The sequence below is a fragment of the Solanum stenotomum genome, chromosome 10 (genome assembly GCF_019186545.1).
Source record: "Solanum stenotomum isolate F172 chromosome 10, ASM1918654v1, whole genome shotgun sequence".
Classification (NCBI taxonomy): Eukaryota; Viridiplantae; Streptophyta; class Magnoliopsida; order Solanales; family Solanaceae; genus Solanum; species Solanum stenotomum.
This window is the reverse complement of record NC_064291.1, coordinates 9,765,482-9,785,888: the sequence shown is the minus strand read 5'-3', so window position 1 is coordinate 9,785,888 and position 20,407 is coordinate 9,765,482.

The window sequence follows — 20,407 nt, the reverse complement described above, 5'->3', positions numbered from 1 at the left end:
ACGCAAAGGTATAATCAATTTAAAGTTCAGGAATCAGATACAACGCTCACACTCACAAAGATGAACTCAATGCATGCTTTCACCCTGATGAGTCCACGATTTGGACTCATTTAGGGCTATATTTTGATGAAATTAGTGTCTTCAAATGCATGTTTTATTCCGATATCTAATAAAAACCTTTAAGTTTTAGGTATTTCAAGTTTGAGGCAAAGCATGGACATTATTCAGCAAAAATGAGCAAAAAGATGCTGAAAGAACGAATAAACGAATATCTGCGAATCACCAAACCCATTCGGTGAATCACCAACAAATCACATATTCACCTTTTGTTCCAATGTGCTGAGCCCTGAAAGGAGAAAATCGGCGGTGAAAAGGAGCAGTTAGTGTATCGCCGAACAACTCCGCGAAGCAATTGTACATCGCTAAATTATCCAGGACACAGATGCTGGAGGCAACTGATGAAAGGCGACGAAGTAGACTGAAGGGCAGACCATCGAATGCATCGGCGATTCCCACTAACGTCGCCGAAAGATCCTTCAGAGCACATTTTTTGAAAACTATAAATACTAGTTCAGTTTTTATTCTTAGTAGAGAATTTTACCTTGTTTTACCTAGTTTTTAGATTATTAAATTTTAGACAGAGTTTTGGAGAGGGTTTTGAAGAACTTGGAGCTTTCAAAGGGTTTCAAATTCAAGAAATTGGACTTGGGTCTCTTGGATTCTTCACTTTTTACCTGTTTTAAGACTTAATCTTGCATACTCATTGATGGAAACTAAGATTGGTATACTTCTTTATCTCTTTTACATGCGTGGCTAAAACCCCAATTCTTGGGGTGTGATTTTGTAAATATGGGTTAGATTAGTTGTTGGGTCTTGCTTGGTGATAGTCTATTCGTAGTTTAAATGTGATTTCATTTAGTGGTTGTGGATGAACTTAATGAGGTTTTAGTTGCAAATATAGTCTCATATATTAGTTTTCGGCTTGCTCGAGAGAGAGGTCGTAAAACTAAGACCACTAAATTGATGGCCAGTGCGAGTGGGTCAACATGAGGTTCAGCTCGAGAGAGTGAACCCTAGTCCCATGTCCACACACTCAGCTCGAGAAAGTGAGTGGGTTAAGGCGGAGGATGTTCTTCACGCAGCAAGTGGGTGTCCGAGAGGAACCTGCTTGAAACAGGGTAAGTTGCTCGAGAGAGAGTGTATCTCCTTTAAAGTCTAGCCTAGTCATAAATACTCAATTAATTCACTATCAAAAGGAGGTACCCAATGATTTAGTCTATCCCGTATTCCTCTCACATCCGAAGAATCCCATCTCCGTACTTTTATTTTTCCTTATTTTTACTATTTTAGTTGTTTCTTGCTTACAAACCCCCATTTGATAATTGACGCTTGCGTCATCCTATTTAACTTGTTATGTTTTTATTCACTAAAAGTCTTTAGCTACGATTATATTTAGCACTTTTGCGCTTAACCACTAATTTTCACGCCCACTCCATTGGGACTCGACCCTTAGGTTATTATACTATTGCACGATCGTAGACACTTGTATCGGAAGTTGTGTCCTTGATTATGCAAACATAAGTTTGACCGTATTTTCCAACCAACATTTGTTTCGACTTTCTCAAGATCACAAAGGTCTTAACAAGGCTTGTAATGGGGCTGAGTGTAAAGGTATGGTCATTTAGGCTCAGTGACTTTTATCCTTATGAAATGTGGTGCTCTCAACACTTTCTTTCTTTTTTCTTCATCATTTTCATTAGTGTATCATAGGTCATCCTATTATTCGCTTCCCATGGATTGTTTGGAACCCTATTTCTTTGGTACTTTATTCCACAACTTTTTTTTCTATTCTTCTCTTTTTCTCTTTCTCTTTTTTTTTATATGGAAGGGTTCCATTTTTCTCAACACCATGGGTTAAAGGAGACTTTCCTTGCACTTCTTGACTTTACCTTTTTCTTTTTCACCACACCCCAACTTAGGTTTTTAGCCTAAGTTGGCTACTCAATTAACCACAATTCAAGAGGATTATACTATAGGTAATTGATTAAGAAAGACCTAGTTTTCATCAAGTTTCTTCTAAAGAAAGGTAAGGCCGAAAGGGTGTTCAAGAGAGAATCACACGCTCACAGGGTAGGTCACAAAAGAGGTATATGTCAAATTGGCTCACACTCTTCGAAGTTACCTAGGATCATATCAAGAGAAAGTCTTACTTAGTCGACCGGACTAACGTAGAAAATTCTAGGTGTTGTCATGCATGGTTCTAGGTAAGCTTATCACACAAGGCATCGACACTTAAGTCAAACAAGACTCCACACTTTTGCTAGTGTGCAACGGTCATCACAAGAGAATCAATTTGATAAATGGCTAATCACAACGAGATGCAAAGAGTTCACATATTGTCTATGCAACTTCATTTGGCCTCATCGTAGTCATACATTCATGTTTGTTATATTGTAAGAACTATTCAAGTCATCGGTATTGATCAAAATTGAGACTCAAATTTGCTAAGGAACGGGTCACATTCAACACACGAGAGGTGGCAAAAATTTTTGGACGGGACAAAATCATTTTGCAATTTAAAATAAAAGGAGCCACAAACTTAAACATCCATAGGAAGCAATATTTAACATAATTTAAGCACAAAGCCCAAGTATACACAACATACGAACATTAAATAGCACACAAATGTGGGCCTCACCCCACCCCAAATAAAAGTAATTTTTCCTCAAATGCAATTACCACAGAATTCGAAAGGTAAAATAAAGAAAGACATAGAGGGAGGTAAAGAAAAATCATATCTACACAGTCGCTCCATCTGTATGAGCATCAATGTCTGATTCACCAATGTCTATTGAGTGTGAGTCTGCCAGAAAGACATGTACTACTTTACAAAATCCCCTGGCCCAGGGGTGATCTGAGCATCCTGTAGCTGAATAGTCATGGAGTTTGAGGCAGACGTTTCATTCAGCATTTGAATGTTACCCTTCATCTCATTCAACTTCTTGTCTTGTTCTTCAAGTTTTTGTTGAATGAGTGAAAGAGCATCGTCCATTTACACATCCTCATACTTCTTCCCGTGTCTACATTCTTGAAGGAAAAAGTTCTTTTCCTTTTCCATGGCTTGTGCTTCCAACCCCATGACTCGTTTGGATAGAACGTCTATTTGAGCCATTAGTGCGTCCCACTCGTGTTTCTTTTGGGCCTCCTTGTTGGTTTCAACTATACCATTAAGGAATGTTGCGACGACTTCGTAGGGTTGGTGGAGCATACCGCCCTCGAAAAGTTGATCGGCTATGCTCCTATTTTCGGGTCCAAGACCCCGATAGAAGCACTTCAACAGCGTCTTGTCAGACATTCCATGAGATGGGCAGGGTTGTAGCACTGATTGAAACTTCAGGCACATTTCTTGAATTGTCTCATTCCCTGCTAGTTTGAACATCAGGAGGTTGTCCCCGAGGTTCAGTAGTTTTAGGAGGGGATGGTCCGTGTGGTACCCATAATGATCATCCATTCTTATTTCTCTGCTTTGATATTCAAACAAGCAAAACAAAACTACAATTTAGCTTAGTAAAGCTAAAACTAAGAAGAATAAAAAAATTTACTTAACTAAGAATTCCCAAATAATACCACTCCCTGACAGTGGTGCCATTTTGATCTTTGCGTAATCAAGACACAACTTTCGATGCAAGTGTCTACGATCGTATAATAGTTTAGTGGGATCATTCCTAAGAGAGTGATTTTGAGAATTAATAGAAAAATAAAATTTAGTTCTAACTAGTCGTAGCTAAAGACATTAACGATTAAAAACATTGTAAATTAAAGGGGAATACAAGAGTGTCAATTAACAATGGGGTTTTGTCAGTAGTAAGTAAAAACAACAAAATAAACAAGGATTTCTAAGTAATGAGAGGGGGATTCTTGGGATATGATCGAAATACAGAATTGACTAAATCATTGGATACATGCTTTTGATAATAAATTCATTGAATATTTGTGACTAGCCTAGACTTTAAAGGGGATAAGCTCTCTGTCGAGCAACTTACCCCATTTCAAGTGGGTTCCTCTCGGACACCCACTTGTCGCATGAAGAACATCCTCCGCCTTAACCCACTCACTCTCTCGAGCTGAGTGTGTTGACATGGGACTAGGGTTCACTCTCTCGAGTTGAACCTCATGTCGACCCACTCGCACTGGCCATCAATTTAGTGGTCTTAGTTTCACGACCTCTCTTTCTCGCAAGCTGAAAACACATATATGAGATTATATTTGCAACTACAACCTCATTAAGTTCATCCACAACCACTAAACAAAATAAAATTTAAACTACCAAAACACTATCATCAAGCAAGACCCAACAACTAATCTAACCCATATTCACAAAATCACACCCAAGAATTGGGGTTTTTAGCCATACATGTATAAGAGATAAAAATTTATACCAAATTGAGCTTGCATTCAACTGGGTATAAAGATTTAAGTCTTGATACAAACCAAAATTAAAGAATCCAAGAGACCCAAATCTAAATCTTGAAGATGAAACCCTTTGGATCTTCAAATCTTCAAAACCCTCTCAAACTTAGAGCAAAAATATCAAAAAGTACTATTTTATATGAAAATTATAATAATTTTTCCACACTAAAACTACAACTCTAAATAGTATTTACAGTTTTCACAAATTTATGTTGTAGCGGATCATTCGCCCTCGTTAGTCAGAATTGCCAATCAACTCGGTGATTCGCCTTTTGGTGTAGTTTATCTCCGTCTTTCACCATCCTTCAACATCGTCGTGCTTTGGGTAATTGGGCGACATGGTACTGCTTCACAGAACTTCTCGGTGATGCACCGACTGCTTCCTTTTTCCACCGACTTGATCCTTTCCTTCAGGGCTCAGTACACTGGAAGAAAAGGCGACTCGCCAAGTGGACTCGGCGACCCTCATGCCTTCATTTCTTCATTTTTTTCAGCCTTCTCGTTCCTTTTTGCAACGTAGTGTTCATGCTTTCCTTCAAATTTCAAATACCTAAAACTTAAGGGTTTTCATAAGATATTGAGATAAAATAAGCATTTGACACAATTTCTATTAAAATATAGCCCTAAATGAGTCCAATTTGTGGACTTATAAAAAACCCTCACTTTAACAATCCAACATTATCCCATTGATAAAGAATGAAGCAAAACCTTAAGAATTCCTCAAGAACCTATACACAACAATTTGCATGGATGATTTACGGAAATAAATACATGTTTGGCGTGAGGATGAACATATCCATCACTATGAGAAACCTCGCATACCTCGAAAGAACCAAGTTCTTTGTGATTTCCTCAAAACCTTGAAGAACTTCTTGAAATCTCCTCCCTTCACCTCTTGAACTTTTCCCTAACTTGCTTAAACATTTTTTGAGAGATTGAGAACTAATTTCAATCGGCTTATATCTTTATTTGGTAAGTCAAAACATGTGGGCTTAATGGGGTAAGGAAAAGATAAAAATACCCTTCCTTAAAACGGATGAAAAGCTCTATCTGGAGAGGCTACACTCAAACGGACATATCTTCTTCATCCTAACTCAGAATTTAGCAAACTCGGTGACGTTGGAAAAAGGACTCAACGAACTTCAATTTGATATCTCATGGGCGACCTAACTAATCCCTTGCCAAAAGTTATGGTCATTTGAAGTTGGCCCAAAACTCATAATTTAAGAATAACTTGCACTACTCACAAAATTGGCTATTTCCAGTTCTTTCTAAAATTAGCTCTTTCTAAGATCGAGGTGTTACAATGAATAATAGATACCCACATCTCTTTCGTTCTGGAGAAATTCCAAACTAAGGTCATAACTCTTTGTCAAGTATTATTTATGTTTCCACATTAGGTTTATATTGATTACTTTTTGTGTGCCGGAGTTGAGTTAGTTGGCCGTTTCCCACCCTGTTCTACTTAGTGTGATCTCATTTGAGGACGAATGTTCCCAAGTTGGAGATATTGTAGCACCTTAGACTTTGATCAGTTTTTAGCTTTGGGTCAACTTCAAACGACCATAGATTTCAGCACATAAAATTTTAGGTGGCCCATGAGGTATCAAATGAATGTCCTTGAGTCCTCTTTCCAACGCCGCCAAGTTTGCTAATTTCTAAGCTAGGATGAAGGAGTTATTCCCAGTTGAGTGCAACCTCTATAATTAAAGCATTTCATCCGTTTTAAGAAGGGGTATTTTGGTCCTTTCATTACCCCCACTAAGCCTAAACGTTTTTCTCTCCCAAATAGAGGTCTAAGCTGATTGAGATCAGTTTTCATTCATTCTTTTATGCTTAGAAAGTTAGGGCAATGTTCAAGAGGATAAAAGAGAAGGTTTCAAGAGTTCATCAAGAAATTTGGGAAAATCACCAAGAACTTTGTTCTTTCAAGGTATGTAAGCGTCTCATAGTGTTTTGTTCACCCACATGCCACACATGTAATTCTTCCATGAAAATGTTCTTGAAATTGTTGTGTTGAGATTCTTGATGAAGTTCTTGAGGTTTTAGCTTCATTCCTTAACGATGGAGTTTTGTTAAGTTCTTGAGGTGAGGGTTTTGTGAATGAGTTGAACATTTACATTTATTTGAGTATTTCAGACAATTTTGAGTTGAACTACTTTTTTTATGATGCATATATAGGTATTTAGGGTCATCAATGGGTGCTTCGTTGATCCCACTGCATTCCAGCTAGCTGATACGCTCAAATTACACCTCCCTAAAAAATCGTAAGAGATCGTGATCACGTAAAGAACCCAACTTGTAGGTCAGGGTTGATCCCACGAGGAATATGGTTTAGACTTAAGTTCAATAACGATTATATTCATTTAGCCAATGTATTTCCGAGACAAATAAGTAAAACGGGGGGATTTGTGTAACAAATTTTGGAAATTATGAAAGTAATTAGTAATGCAAGGTTCAAACTTTTGTTGTTATCAAATTGAGAAAGAAACTAGGGCGTACGTGTTCCCCATAAACTCATAACTCCGTAATCCTAGTAATAGCAATCCCTTCCTAGTGTATTACATGCAAAGCGATAAGTTGTGTATCTCTAAATCCTTGGTCTGGCATCTAGAGAATTTCACCACGCACCTTGGTCTGGCTACGTGTGTATAATTTACTAACCCTTACCATTACCTCATATTAGACGTCACATCGATATATGACTTAGTTTTCACCCTCGCACCAATCAACATTAATTCTATTAGATAGTATCACACTAAATCTATGTTGATAATTCTTTTCTTATTAACTACCTCCTTGGTCCGGCAAGTAGCAACAAGGAGAGTTTTAACGTTTGCAACCGCTAAAAAAAGTTCTAAACGAAAGAATTATCAATGCATGCAAAACACTATTTCAGAATTACTTAGTTACTATTCATACTTCGTTAATCGCTTATGGTTCCCACACCCTAGTAATAGATTTAGTTACCTATATTAGTACGAACACAATTCATATTTGTAGAAGAAGATATCATGAACTTACGTAATAAGAATGATAAACACAAAATTTCAACTTGAATTTCCAAACCAAAATCTTCAACACAAACTTAGGAACATAAGAATTGCTAAAGTTGCCAATTAATCTCCCAAGCCAAAAACTAGAACTAAAAATAATAAAGTCTAAAAAAATCCAGAAACGAGGTCTACATACCCTATTTATAGAAAATAAGTCCTAAATTAAAAGGGAAACAAAATATGGAAAGTTTGTTCAGGCACGCGTCTTCATTCCACGAGACTGACTCACGGACCGTCAATGGATCTATGGTTCATGAGTCCCTTCCATCAGCCAGGACTTAGAAAATATTTCATCTTCCAAAAATCAGCTTCTCTGAAGCCAACGACGGAACACCAGTATGGACCGTAGATCGATCTACGGTCTGTCGATCCCTCTCCGTAGCTCCATACTTAGAATTCTCCAAAAATGAGGTACTTGAACGCCCTTTCATGAATCTCTGCCAGTAGCATGCGGGCGAAGTTGATCTCGAACCCCACTACTAATGTTGCCACCATTACTGCTCTATCCCATGTAAGTGCATTGTCGGCCTTTGTAGGCGACACTCTATTCCGCACCAGCAACCAAAAAAACTTGGCCACCAAATTCAAGGTTGTCTTTCGAATACCCAAATGTGGTGAGCTAACCCACTCCATACGCTCTCCATCTGCAGCTATGTGCCTGGCCAACCATAGTAAGACAACCTCCCTCTGCTCGGCATTACGCGCGAAGGCTCCACTCCTTACAACATCTCATCTGTAATCAAATTCAGTCGTGTTGAGTGCCCAAGTGTGATCAGGACTAGGGCCATAGAGGAATTGGCTGATGGCGGTATGTGATATGTCCACTGGGAAACATCGGACCATAATAGAAGTGATAGGGTCCTGCGCTGTGGGCTATGGGCTTGGACCTCTTATCAATCGAACCTCGGAGAGTGGCAGCATAGGAGGCATAGAACTCCCACACAATCTCTTCGCTATAAGTCCCAGGGTCTCGAGCCATCCAGTTGCAGTTGTGAAGCTGAAAGAGCTGGTGGATGTCGGGAATATTGTGTAAGCTCCTCGTGAGGACTCTGTGCTCTTCAGTAATAAGTCGGGCCATCTTCTCTTTCTCATTCAGCATTATGACATCCTGGTAGATTTGCCATTGCCTCTCAATACACCATGTGTTTGGCTCCCCAGCCACCAGATCAGGGTCATAGCTTCGTGGCACCGGTAATTCTCTCGAACTAGTTGCCCTATCAGACGAGGCAACTTTTTCATGTGATCCTGAGCCTGTGGCGGATCCAAAACCGGAGCTGAAAGCATGGGCGGGCTGAGAGCTGGAAGTAGAGGCAAACTTTGAGCCGGAAGTAGAACCAGTCTCAAAACCGAAAGCAGAACCAACCGATGACCCGGTTAGTGTGTTCTCCTCATCAGACTGGGAGACAGTGACTACGTCGGTGACCACCTGCCGGGATTTATTCCATGTAGCCCAAGGTGCAGTAGGGGATGTCCTCGTGGCCAGTGGAACATATGCTGGATCCTTGTTTGCGTCCATGTCTTCATCAATTAGCCTAAAAGTAGTCTTCACGGATTTTGATTTTCCCCTTTTGGAGTAGGTCACTTGCTTCTTAGGCACCATGGTACCTGTGGATGTCTAATTAGTACCATAATAAACTCATGACAAACTCGAAAATATTTTAGAACTAAGAACGAACAAAAAGGAAAAACAGAAAAAAAATTTAGACAATGGCTTCAGTGGCCACCTACGATGGGAATCAACGGTCCATAGGCTGACCTACAGTCCGTAGATCCCTTTCGTAAATCAGAGGTACCAAAAAGTTGGTCTCTGATGGGAACCACGGATGTGCAGAATAGTCCGTAGATTTATCTACGGACCGTAGTCCACTTCCATGGTTCCATACTGATATTCTCATGTGCCACCAACCACGGACCTGATCTACGGTCCGTAGATTGACCTACGGTCCGTAGACGGGGTCTTGTGGATGGGATCAGTGCTAGGTTTCAGGCATCCTTCATGTTGACCCCAATTTGACCAATTTCAACAATATCACCTAATCTAATCATGCATTTCAACAAAAAAATATACTAGTTCATCATTCTAAGGGTTTCGATTACTAAATTTACAGGATTTGCACAAAAATTAGGAACCTTAAGTCGAAACTTGCATTTAGACTCTCATTACACTGTTTTATACATTATAAAGACGCACAATCACTATCTTTCGTCCCAAGAGTGTTTGTAGTTCTAGTTTAGTATGCATTTACATACAATCAACTACCCAAGGTCAAGACCCAATTCCGGACTTTCTCTAATCAAACACTGAATCGAAATTCAAAGTGAAAGGAAAGTCTATTACCTTACAAGCAATGGGAATGAGGTGATTGTGTAATGACTTGAGACTTCCAACAACCTTTTGCTTGCCTTTCGCACCGAACCCGGACACCGAACCTTTGAAAATGGGAAATGGGATAGAGTTGGTGGAGGAGAGAGTGCTTTGTGAAATGGGAGGATGAATATGGGGTGAGGGATGGTGGATATATGGTAATATGACGTGACTGGAGTAGTTAGAGAGGTCTAGAAACAGTTTTGGGGTATAAATGAGGGAAGTGGAACAATTTGAAAACGAGGGGTTTTTATTTCAAATATGTCTGGGTCGGGTCAGGCATACTAAGGTTTGGACCCACGAGACCCCATCTACGGTCCGTGGGTCGATCTACGGTCCGTAGTAAGGACCGTAGATTGCACTTTCACTTTTAAAAATTCAAGAACCTTACCTGGGCTCTACGGACACCATTCACGGTCCATGGACTGAACCACAGACCGTCGATGGGGTCCGTAGACCTCTGCACCAGTCTTTTTTCTACAGATTTTGCTTTTCGTACTTGCACATGTAGCACCCATTAGGCCTTTCTTTTTATATTTTTTGGACACTTTTTAGACATGGACCCTATGCTATGTCTAGCCAACACTAAAACAAAAAAAATAGAACAACTATCTAAATGAGTACAGAGAAACAACTAAACAAAGAAAACTACCAAATAGAAAACAAGAACCTATTGTTGGCTAGATTTTACATCTTGGGTTGCCTCCCAAGCAGCACTTGATTTAACGTCGCGGCACGACGCAAGCCTCTTGATTACTCAGACTTCATCAAGATAGCAGGCCTCAACAACTTCTTGCACACTTTCTGCGTTTCCTAGATATGTCTTGATCATTTGCCTGTTAACCATGAACCTTGTTCCTTCACTGTTCTCAAGCTCAACCGCTCCATGGGGCAGCACTTTTGTGAGAAAAAATGGCTCGGTCCATTTGGACTTGAGTTTGCCCGAAAACAAGCGCAACCTAGAGTTGAATAGAAGCACAAGATCACCCACAACAAATTCTGGCTTTTCAATTCTTTGATCATGATACCTCTTCATTTTCTCTTTGTACAAGGCTGAACTTTCATAAGCTTTTAGGCGAAACTCATCAAGCATATTCAAGTCATTCATTTTTTATTAGATGCGGCACCCCAATCCAAATTTAGCTTCTTCATCGCCCAGAAAGCCTTATGCTCTAGCTCTACTGGTAAGTGGGAAGACTTCACATATAAAAGTTGGTAAGGAGACATACCTATGGGAGTCTTGTATGCAGTGCGATAGGCCCATAGAGCATCATCAAGCTTCCTTGACCAATCTGTTCTATTAGCATTCGCAGTCTTCATCTGTTTGATCTCTCTGTTGGACACTTCAACTTGCCCACTAGTTTGCAGATGGTAAGGAGTGGCTACATTGTGGTGGACACCATATTTCTCAAGTAGCGCCTTGAACAACTTATTACAAAAGTGGGAACCTCCATCACTGATAATTGCCCTCGTTGTAACAAATCTGGAAAAGATATTCTTTTTCAAAAATGCGGTGACACTTTTCCCTTCATTGTTAGGGAGAGCAACTGCTTCAACCCACTTTGATACATAATCAACCGCAACAAGAATATACTTCATCCCATGTGAACTCACAGATGGACCCATAAAATAAATGCCCCATACATCAAACAACTCTATCACTAATAGAGGATTCATAGGAATCTCTTGCCTCTTTGAAATCCCTCCTTCTCTTTGGCAACGATCACAAAACTTGGCGAAATCATGAGCATCTTGGTGGATGGTAGGCCAGTAGTATCGACACTGCAAAATCTTATGCGCAATCCGAATACCACTATGATGCCCACCAACAGGCGATGAATGACACGCCTCAATTACACTCAACATCTCAACCTCGGGTACACAGTGATAAATAATCCCATCAGCACAACTACGATACAAGTAAGGCACATCCCAAAAGAATTTCTTCATATCATGCATAAACTTTTTCCTTTGGTGAAAAGACAAATCTGGTGGCACCAAGTCGCTTACCAAATAATTAGCAAAGTCTGCGAACCAAGGAATCAGATCATGAAAAGTAGCCAATACATGTTCATCTAGAAAAGCATCATTAATTTCAGCTTATCACCAAGCTTTAGCATCGTCTCTTCCTCTAATCTGGACAAGTGATCGGCAACTTGATTTTCGGTCCCCTTTCTATCTTTTACCACAAAATCAAACTCTTGCAGCAACAATACCCATCTAATCAACCACGGTTTTGCATCCTTCTTTGCCATTAAATACCTCAATGCAGAATGGACAGTATGCACTATGACCTTAGTACCAAGCAAGTAGGATCGAAATTTCTCGAATGTGAAAACCACCGCAAAAAGTTCTTGTTCAGTCACAGTATAATTCTTTTGGGCCACATTTAGAGCTTTGCTAGCATATTAAATAGGGTGAAGAATTTTCTCTCTCCTCTGTCCTAGTACTACACCAAGCGCCACTCCACTCGCATCGTACATTATCTCAAACGATTGTCCCCAATCCGGTGAAATAATGATAGGTGAAATAACCAACTTCTCCTTCAACTCTCCAAATGTTCTCAAACAAGCATCATCAAAATCAAACTTACACTCCTTTTCGAGCAGTTTGCACAATGGATGTGCAATTTTAGAGCATGCCCTAGAAAACTTCTAACACCTTTTACAGAGATAAGTGGTGGAAGCTTTTTTATTACCTCTACTTTTGCTCTATCAACCTCAATGCCTTTTTTTAAAATCCAATGACCCAGAACTATCCCTTCTTTTATCATGAATTGACACTTCTCCCAATTTAGCACCAGATTGCAGTATTCACACCTTTTAAGCACCTCAGCCAAGTGATCCAGACATCGATCAAAAGAGTCACCTACCACGGAGAAATTATCCATAAATACCTCAATAGTGTCCTCCACCATGTTAGAGAATATCGATATCATACAACGCTGGAAGGTCGTTGGAGCATTGCATAACACAAATGGCATTCGTTTGAAGGCGAAAGTCCCATAAGGGCAAGTGAAGGTGGTCTTTTCTTGGTCTTTTGGGGCTATAGAAATCTGATTGTAGCCTGAATAACCATTAAGAAAACAATACCAATCCTTACATGCAAGTCTATCCAACATCTGATCCATAAATGGCATAGGGAAATGGTCTTTTTCTGTCCAAGCATTTAGCTTCCGGTAGCCGCATTGAAACAAGATCGTTTCTCTCATTAGGAACCACAATAATCCCATCTTTCTTGGGCACACATTGAACAGGGCACACCCAACTACTATCTGCAATGGGATAGATAACTCCACCATCCAACCACTTGATGATCTCCATTTTTTCTACCTTTTGCATAGGCGGATTTAATCTTCTCTGGTGCTCAATACTAAGCTTGTGGTCTGGCATGAGTTGGATTTTATAAGAACAGATACCAGGAGGAATCCCAATAATGTTTGTAATAGTCCACCCAATAGCTCGTTTGAACATCTTTAACATAGAAACCAGACACTCTAATTGTCACCCATTCAAATCTACCGCAATGATGACCGGTAACGTCTTATCTTTTCCCAAGAATACGTACCTCAAATGAGATGGTAGAGCCTTAAGCTCCAATTTCGGTGCCTCCTAAACAGATGGTCTTGCGGGTGGGGACTCACGATTTTTCATGTCTAACTCCAGCTTTTTAAGTTTCGAACTATATTCGCACCTATCAAGTGCGGCGAACAACTCATCATACTCTTCAATACCATCACTCTCAAAGTTCATAATAACCGCTGTTAGTGCCTCAACACCTAGTTTCTCTTCAATCTGCACTTTAGACCCACTCTCAACTCTATATGTTATCGCATATACTGATTGGAGCTCACTACTCTGCTTCATAGATGTACAAATTTTGAAAGTTGCCTCTTCATTGTTCAGTATGAACTTCATCTTCCCCTTTTCCATATCAACCAAGGCGCGCCCAGTGGAAAGGAATGGTCTCCCAAGAATGATGGGAACCTCAAAATCGACCTCACAATCAAGAATCACAAAATCTTCTAGAAAAATGAACGACTCCAATTTTACTAGTACATCATGGAGCACACCAATGGGCCTCTTCACAGTTCTGTCGGCTATGAGCAACCATATCGCAGTCAGCTTTGGATCTCCCAGACCTAACTTTTTGTAAATCGACAATGACATCAGATTAATGCTACCCCCAAGATCACACAATGTGGTAGCAAAATGCAACAACCCCATGGTACATGGAATAGTAAAGGCACCAGGATCCTCCTTCTTCTGCACAAGGGACCTAGTAGCAATAGCGCTACAATGTTGCAATCTATCATCATCCTCGAAGCTCACGATCCTTTTCTTTGTCACCATAGTCTTCATAAATTTTGCATACCCAGGCATTTGCTCCTAAGACTTTATCAACGAAACATTGATTGAAAGTTGTTTCAACATGCTAATAAACCTGCGGTATTTGCCTTCTTCAATCTTCTTCACTAACCTTTGTGGGAAGGGAGGTGGAGGTCTAGGTATGGGGACAACTTCTGAGTTACCTCCGCTTTTTTCTCTGTCGCATTCTCGGACTCCTTACTTACCTCGACCACATCATCATCTTTACTATTCTCAATTTCCACCCCAGATGGCATAGGTGGGCCAATGGTTTGCTTACCCCCTCAAATAGTGACTGACACACAATGCCCATCATTCTTTGGATTCTGGATGGTGTTGCTAGGAAGAGTGCCAGGTTGACGTGGATTTATTGTAGTAGACAACTGAGTCACCTGCTGCTCAAGATGCTTGATTGACACTTCATGGGCATCAACTTTTTGACCAATACCAGACAAGTCATTTCTCATCTTCTTCACATTCTCATCAGTTGCATCAAACCTCCTCATCATCTTTTGCTTCTTATCCTCAATACGTGACATACTACTCCCATCTTCCCTAGGACCAAATTCCCAATTTTGAGGGGAACATAAAGTCTAACCCGATCATTTATGTTGCCATAGTTGTTTCGGTTGTAGTTGTTGTCGTGATTGAAGTTCCCATCCCGGACATATTGACCCTCGCGGTTGTAATTTCCATAGTTTCGACCATGGTTTCCTTAACCTTGGCACCAATTATCCGTGTTGGAACCTTGGGTGTTTGGTCGGAAACCCCCCGTCTGCTTATTCACCGCATACACATCCTCTTCAAAATAATACTCTTCTGCCAGTGGTGGAGTTCTAGTCAAATAGTTCGTAGCATTTACCTTGTCCGCTCCTCCAGTCACATGCTTTAACACCAACCTTAGTTCAGTTCTCATCTGTGCCATCTCCTCAGGAATCTCATCTGCGGGCTGGTTGTTTGTAGCTTAAACGGCAAATGTGCTCCTCCCAATGTTTGACTTTCTAGTGCTCCAAGCTTTATTATTTCAAGATATCTTCTCCATCTTCTTTGAAATCTGTGCAAAAGTGCATTCCCCGTACGAACCTCCTGCAATAGTATCGACCAATGCCTTACCATTATCATCCTGTCCTCGGTAGAAGTACTCATTCAGTGACTCATCATCAATACGGTGATTCGGTACACCTCTCATGAAGGCAGTGAATCTATCCCAAGAACTACTCACAGACTCTCCAAGTAATGCTACAAAGTTGTTGAGTTTATCCTTCTTGTTCAACTTCTTGGATACTGGAAATAATCTTGCTAAAAACGCCTCTATCAACTCCTCCCATATATAGATTGAGTTGTAAGAGAGTTCATTGAACCACACTGCAACATCTCTGGTCAATGATAGGGGGAACACACGCAACCCAATGACGTTCATATTCCAATTCGGTCGACCTATGCAGCTTTTGTAGACATGGTTTAGTTTGGCTATGTGGGCATGTGGATCATCCACTGGCAAACCCGCAAACAAGCCCCTTGCTGTAAGCATCTGCATCAAGCTACTGGTCACCACAAATGTATGTCCCTGAGGTAGAGGCGGTAGGACAAGAGGTCCATCAGAATTGGCAATATTAAGGTTGACCCTAAAATTGTCAGGCTGTTGTGGTCCTTGTGGGTCATGTACCCTCAATGCATCTCCCAATCTATTTTCAGCTGGCACTTGATTATTCTCATCACCTACTCTCGGAGGTTGCAATCCAACTCTTTCACCTAACTCTCCTCCGATAGGATTAACCAAAACTCCTTGATAATTCATTCTCTGCAAAGTTCAGTTCAGTTCTGGATCGTAAGGAGTAAGTGGTTCACCTTGGCTCTGTGTACTTGGCATACACTAGAGTAAGACCCTGAGAGAGACAAAAACAAAAGAAAAAGTAAAATTAGGAAATATTTGACTAAAGTTCAATAATGTAGTTAAACTTAATCTAAAAGCCATATTCCCCGGCACCGGCGCCAAAATTTGATACGCTCAAATTACACCTCCCTAAAGAAGCATAAATGATCGTGATCACGTAAAGAACCCAACTTGTAGGTTGGGGTCGATCCCACGAGGAATATGGTTTAGACTTAAGTTCAATAACGATAATATTCATTTAGCCAATGTATTTCCGAGGCAAATAAGTAAAACGGGGGGATTTGTGTACCAAATTTTGGAAATTATGAAAGTAATTAGTAATGCAAGGTTCAAACTTTTGTTGTTATCAAATTGAGAAAGAAACTAGGGCGTACGTGTTCCCCATAAACTCATAACTCTGTAATCCTAGTAATAGCAATCCCTTCCTAGTGTATTATATGCAAAGCAATAAGTTGTGTATCTCTAAATCCTTGGTCTGGCATCTAGAGAATTTCACCCCGCACCTTGGTCCGGCTACGTGTGTATAATTTACTAACCCTTACCATTACCTCATATTAGACGTCACATCGATATATGACTTAGTTTTCACCCTCGCACCAATCAATATTAATTCTATTAGATAGTATCACACTAAATCTATGTTGATAATTCTTTTCTTATTAACTATCTCCTTGGGCCGGCAAGTAGCAACAAGGCGAGTTTTAACGTTTGCAACCGCTAAAAAGACTTCTAAACGAAAGAATTATCAATGCATGCAAAACACTATTCGGGAATTACTTAGTTACTATTCATACTTCGTTAATCGTTCATGGTTCCCACAACCCTAGTTGTGGATTTAGTTACCCATATTAGTACGAACACAATTCATATTTGTAGAAAAAGAAATCATGAACTTACGTAATGAAAATGATAAACCCAGAATTTCAACTTGAATTTCCAAACCAAAATCTTCAACACAAAGTTAGGAACTAAGAATTGCTAAAGTTGCAAGTTAATCTCCCAAGCCAAAAACTAGAACTAAAAATAATAAAGTCTAAAAAACCCCCAAAAATGAGGTTTACATACCCTATTATAGAAAACAAGTCCTAAATTAAAAGGGAAACAAAATAAGAAAAGTTTGTTTAGGCACACGTCTTCATTCCACGAGACTGACTCACGGACCGTCAATGGATCTACGGTCTGTTATTCTCTTTCGTCAGCCATGACTTAGAAAATATTTCAGCTTCTAAAAATCAGCTTTTCTGAAGCCAACGACGGAATACCAGTACGGACCGTAGATCGATCTATGGTTCGTCTATCCCTCTCCGTAGCTTCATACTTAGAATTCTCCAAAAATCAGGTATTAAAACCCTCGCAGTCACATTCTACGGTTCAGCAGTACGGTCTGTAGATCAATCTACGAATCGTCAATGGTCACCATGGTTCCACACTTGGTCAGATTCCCTGATTCTCCCTGCATGCCTTGCTCTGCTGATCTACGATCACCATCTACGGAGCGTTAATGGACCTACGGCCCGTAGATGCCCTTTTCTGCATTTCTATAACCTACATCTTTCCTGCAAAACATGATAAAAACACATAAAAACCAATACAAAAAGGCCCTAGACACACATAACTCTTAAGTGACATGTATTGAAAAATACCGTAAACTCACGGCATATCACTAACTTTGGTGAGCCTCCTTCCTTTCTGGAGGACTTCACATTATTGTTTTTTGTTCTTGTTAGGTTGTCGGGGGTCTTGTACCGACATCTATCGTATTATTTAGAGGCTTCATGGATAGTAGTAGTTGAGGAGTCTTTTTCCCATTTCCCTTTTTAATGTTTTAAAGACTTTGAGTTGATTATTATGTTCATTTAAATACTTTCAGAAATCTAGTGAGTTAATCAGTTATTGAGACCTTATGAGTTAATCTTTGCAATTGAGCTCCTATTTTACTTAAGTAAGTCTTCTGCTAAGTAGTCAGTCAGGCCAAGGGTTCTCTTGGGACCAAAGATGGTTCTAGAGTGTCATCCATGCCCAGGATGCAGGCTTGGGTCGTGACAAACTTGGTATTAGAGCACAGAGTTCAAAAGTCTTAGGGTGTCTATGATGTCGTGTCAGTAGATTCCTATTTATCGGTGTGAAGCGTTACACATTTATAATTAGGATGTTGGGACATTAAAAGTTTCACTTAATTCTTACTCTTTTTCATGTGATAGAGCTCAACTATATAGAAGTTTCTTTCTAATTTTCTCTTGCGCGTATATTTTCAAATCATGCCTCCAGAAAGAGTTGTTAAAGGTCATCTTGCAAGGAGAAATGTTGATCCACAAGACCAAGGGGTACCCAATGCAACCCCCATCAATGAAAGGTCACAAATGCTAAGTTCTGGGATGTTATTTGGATGTTGAGTCAAGTTGTGGAGACTCAAGCTAGTAAGCAAAGAGTGGTTTGTCAGGATGTGACTTATACATCCAGGATCCGTGAGTTCTTGAGAATGAATCCTCCAAAAATCACAGGGCCAAATGTCATTGAGTTTCCGGATAACTTTGTGGAGGAGCTGCATAAAGTATTTGAAGTTATATGTATCATTGATATTACTGAGCGTGTGGAATTAGCTACTTACCAACTTAAAGTTATTGCTAGGATTTTTTACGACCAATGGAAGAAGAGCAGGGCGGAAGGGGCACCACTTCTGAACTGGACTATTTTGAAGTGCCTTCCTAGAGAGCTTATTTCCCTATGAGCTGAGGGAAGAAAAAGTGAGAAAATTCTTGAATCTTAAATAGGAGGCCATGAATGTGCATAAGTACAACTTGAATTTCACCCAGTTGTCCCATTATGCTCCAGAGGTGGTGGCAGATATGAGAAGCATGATGAGTTTGTTTGTGTCTGGATTGTCTCGTTTGTCCAGTAAGGAGGGCAAGGTAATTATGTTGATAGGGGACATGGACATAGCCAGGCATATGATCCATGTGCAACAGGTTAAAGAAGATAATTTGAAAGATAAGGAAGATTTCTGGAGTAAGAGGGCTAAGAAAACAAATCATGAGTCCGCACAGCAAAAGACCGGGAATGTGAATCGGTCATATTTTCAACAAAGGCCAACTGGAACTGGTCCATCATCAGCTAGTGCACTTGCACCAAAGAACAGAGGTGACTTCATGAACTAGAACTCCCAGAATTCTAGAGCTAGACCTACTCAGTCTCAGCGTAGTGTGGCACAAGGAGCTAATTGGACTCCTACATGTGCTAAGTGTTGTAGGAATCACCCAGGATCGTGTCGTAATTGATCCAATGGTTTTTTCAAGTGTAGGCAGGCATGTCGCTTCATGAGAGAAGTTTACTAAGAACAGACAGGGAAATGGTAATGGGGGAAATGGTAATAGGAGCAATAGAGCCCAATCTTCTTCAGCAACCCAGTAGATAGACCTGCTCCAAAGGAGCTATAGAATTCTCTCAAGTCGTGGTAAATTTTTATGGAACCGGGATTCATTGAATACCTAGAACTAAGAGCCTCTTCCATGATTCTCTCTTGGAGTTCATCTACCTTTGGTACACACAATCTACCTTGATATCTCAATACGTCATTTCCGCCTTGTTCAAAAGCCATCACATTTTGCTTATGGACGTTTGCTTTTAGTTCAAGTAGAATAGGGTCTTGGTCTTGTTTCTCCTTCACTTCGGACACTAGTGATGATATATCCCCATTCATCACCACAACTCCACATTAGCTGGAATCCAATTGACAGACTCCCAATTGGGCAAATCTATGAAATTACTTAGCCAGTTCTTTCTTTCTTTCCTCAACATGAGCAGTACTTCCCATAGATAACCTGCTCAAAGCATAAGCAAAAACAGTAGCCTTACCTAGGTGATAGAGAATACTCATTTCATAATACTTGAGTAACTCCAATCACCTTCTTTGTCTGAGATTAAGATCTTTCACACTAAAAGATGCAGTAGGCTCTTGTGATCGGTGAACACATTTACATGAACACCATAGAGATAGTGACACCATATTTTCAAAAAAAATACTACAGCTGCAAACTCAAGATCATGAGTAGAGTAATTCTTCTCGTGAATCTTAATTTGTCTGGAGGCATAGGCTATAACCTTACCGTTCTGCATCAATACGCAACCAAGTCCAACTTTGGACGCATCACAATACACAACAAAGCCTCTTGTGCCCTATGGTAGGGTCAACACTAAGTAGTAGTCAATCGAGTTTTCAATTCCTGAAAGCTTTTCTCACAAGCTTCAGACCATTGAA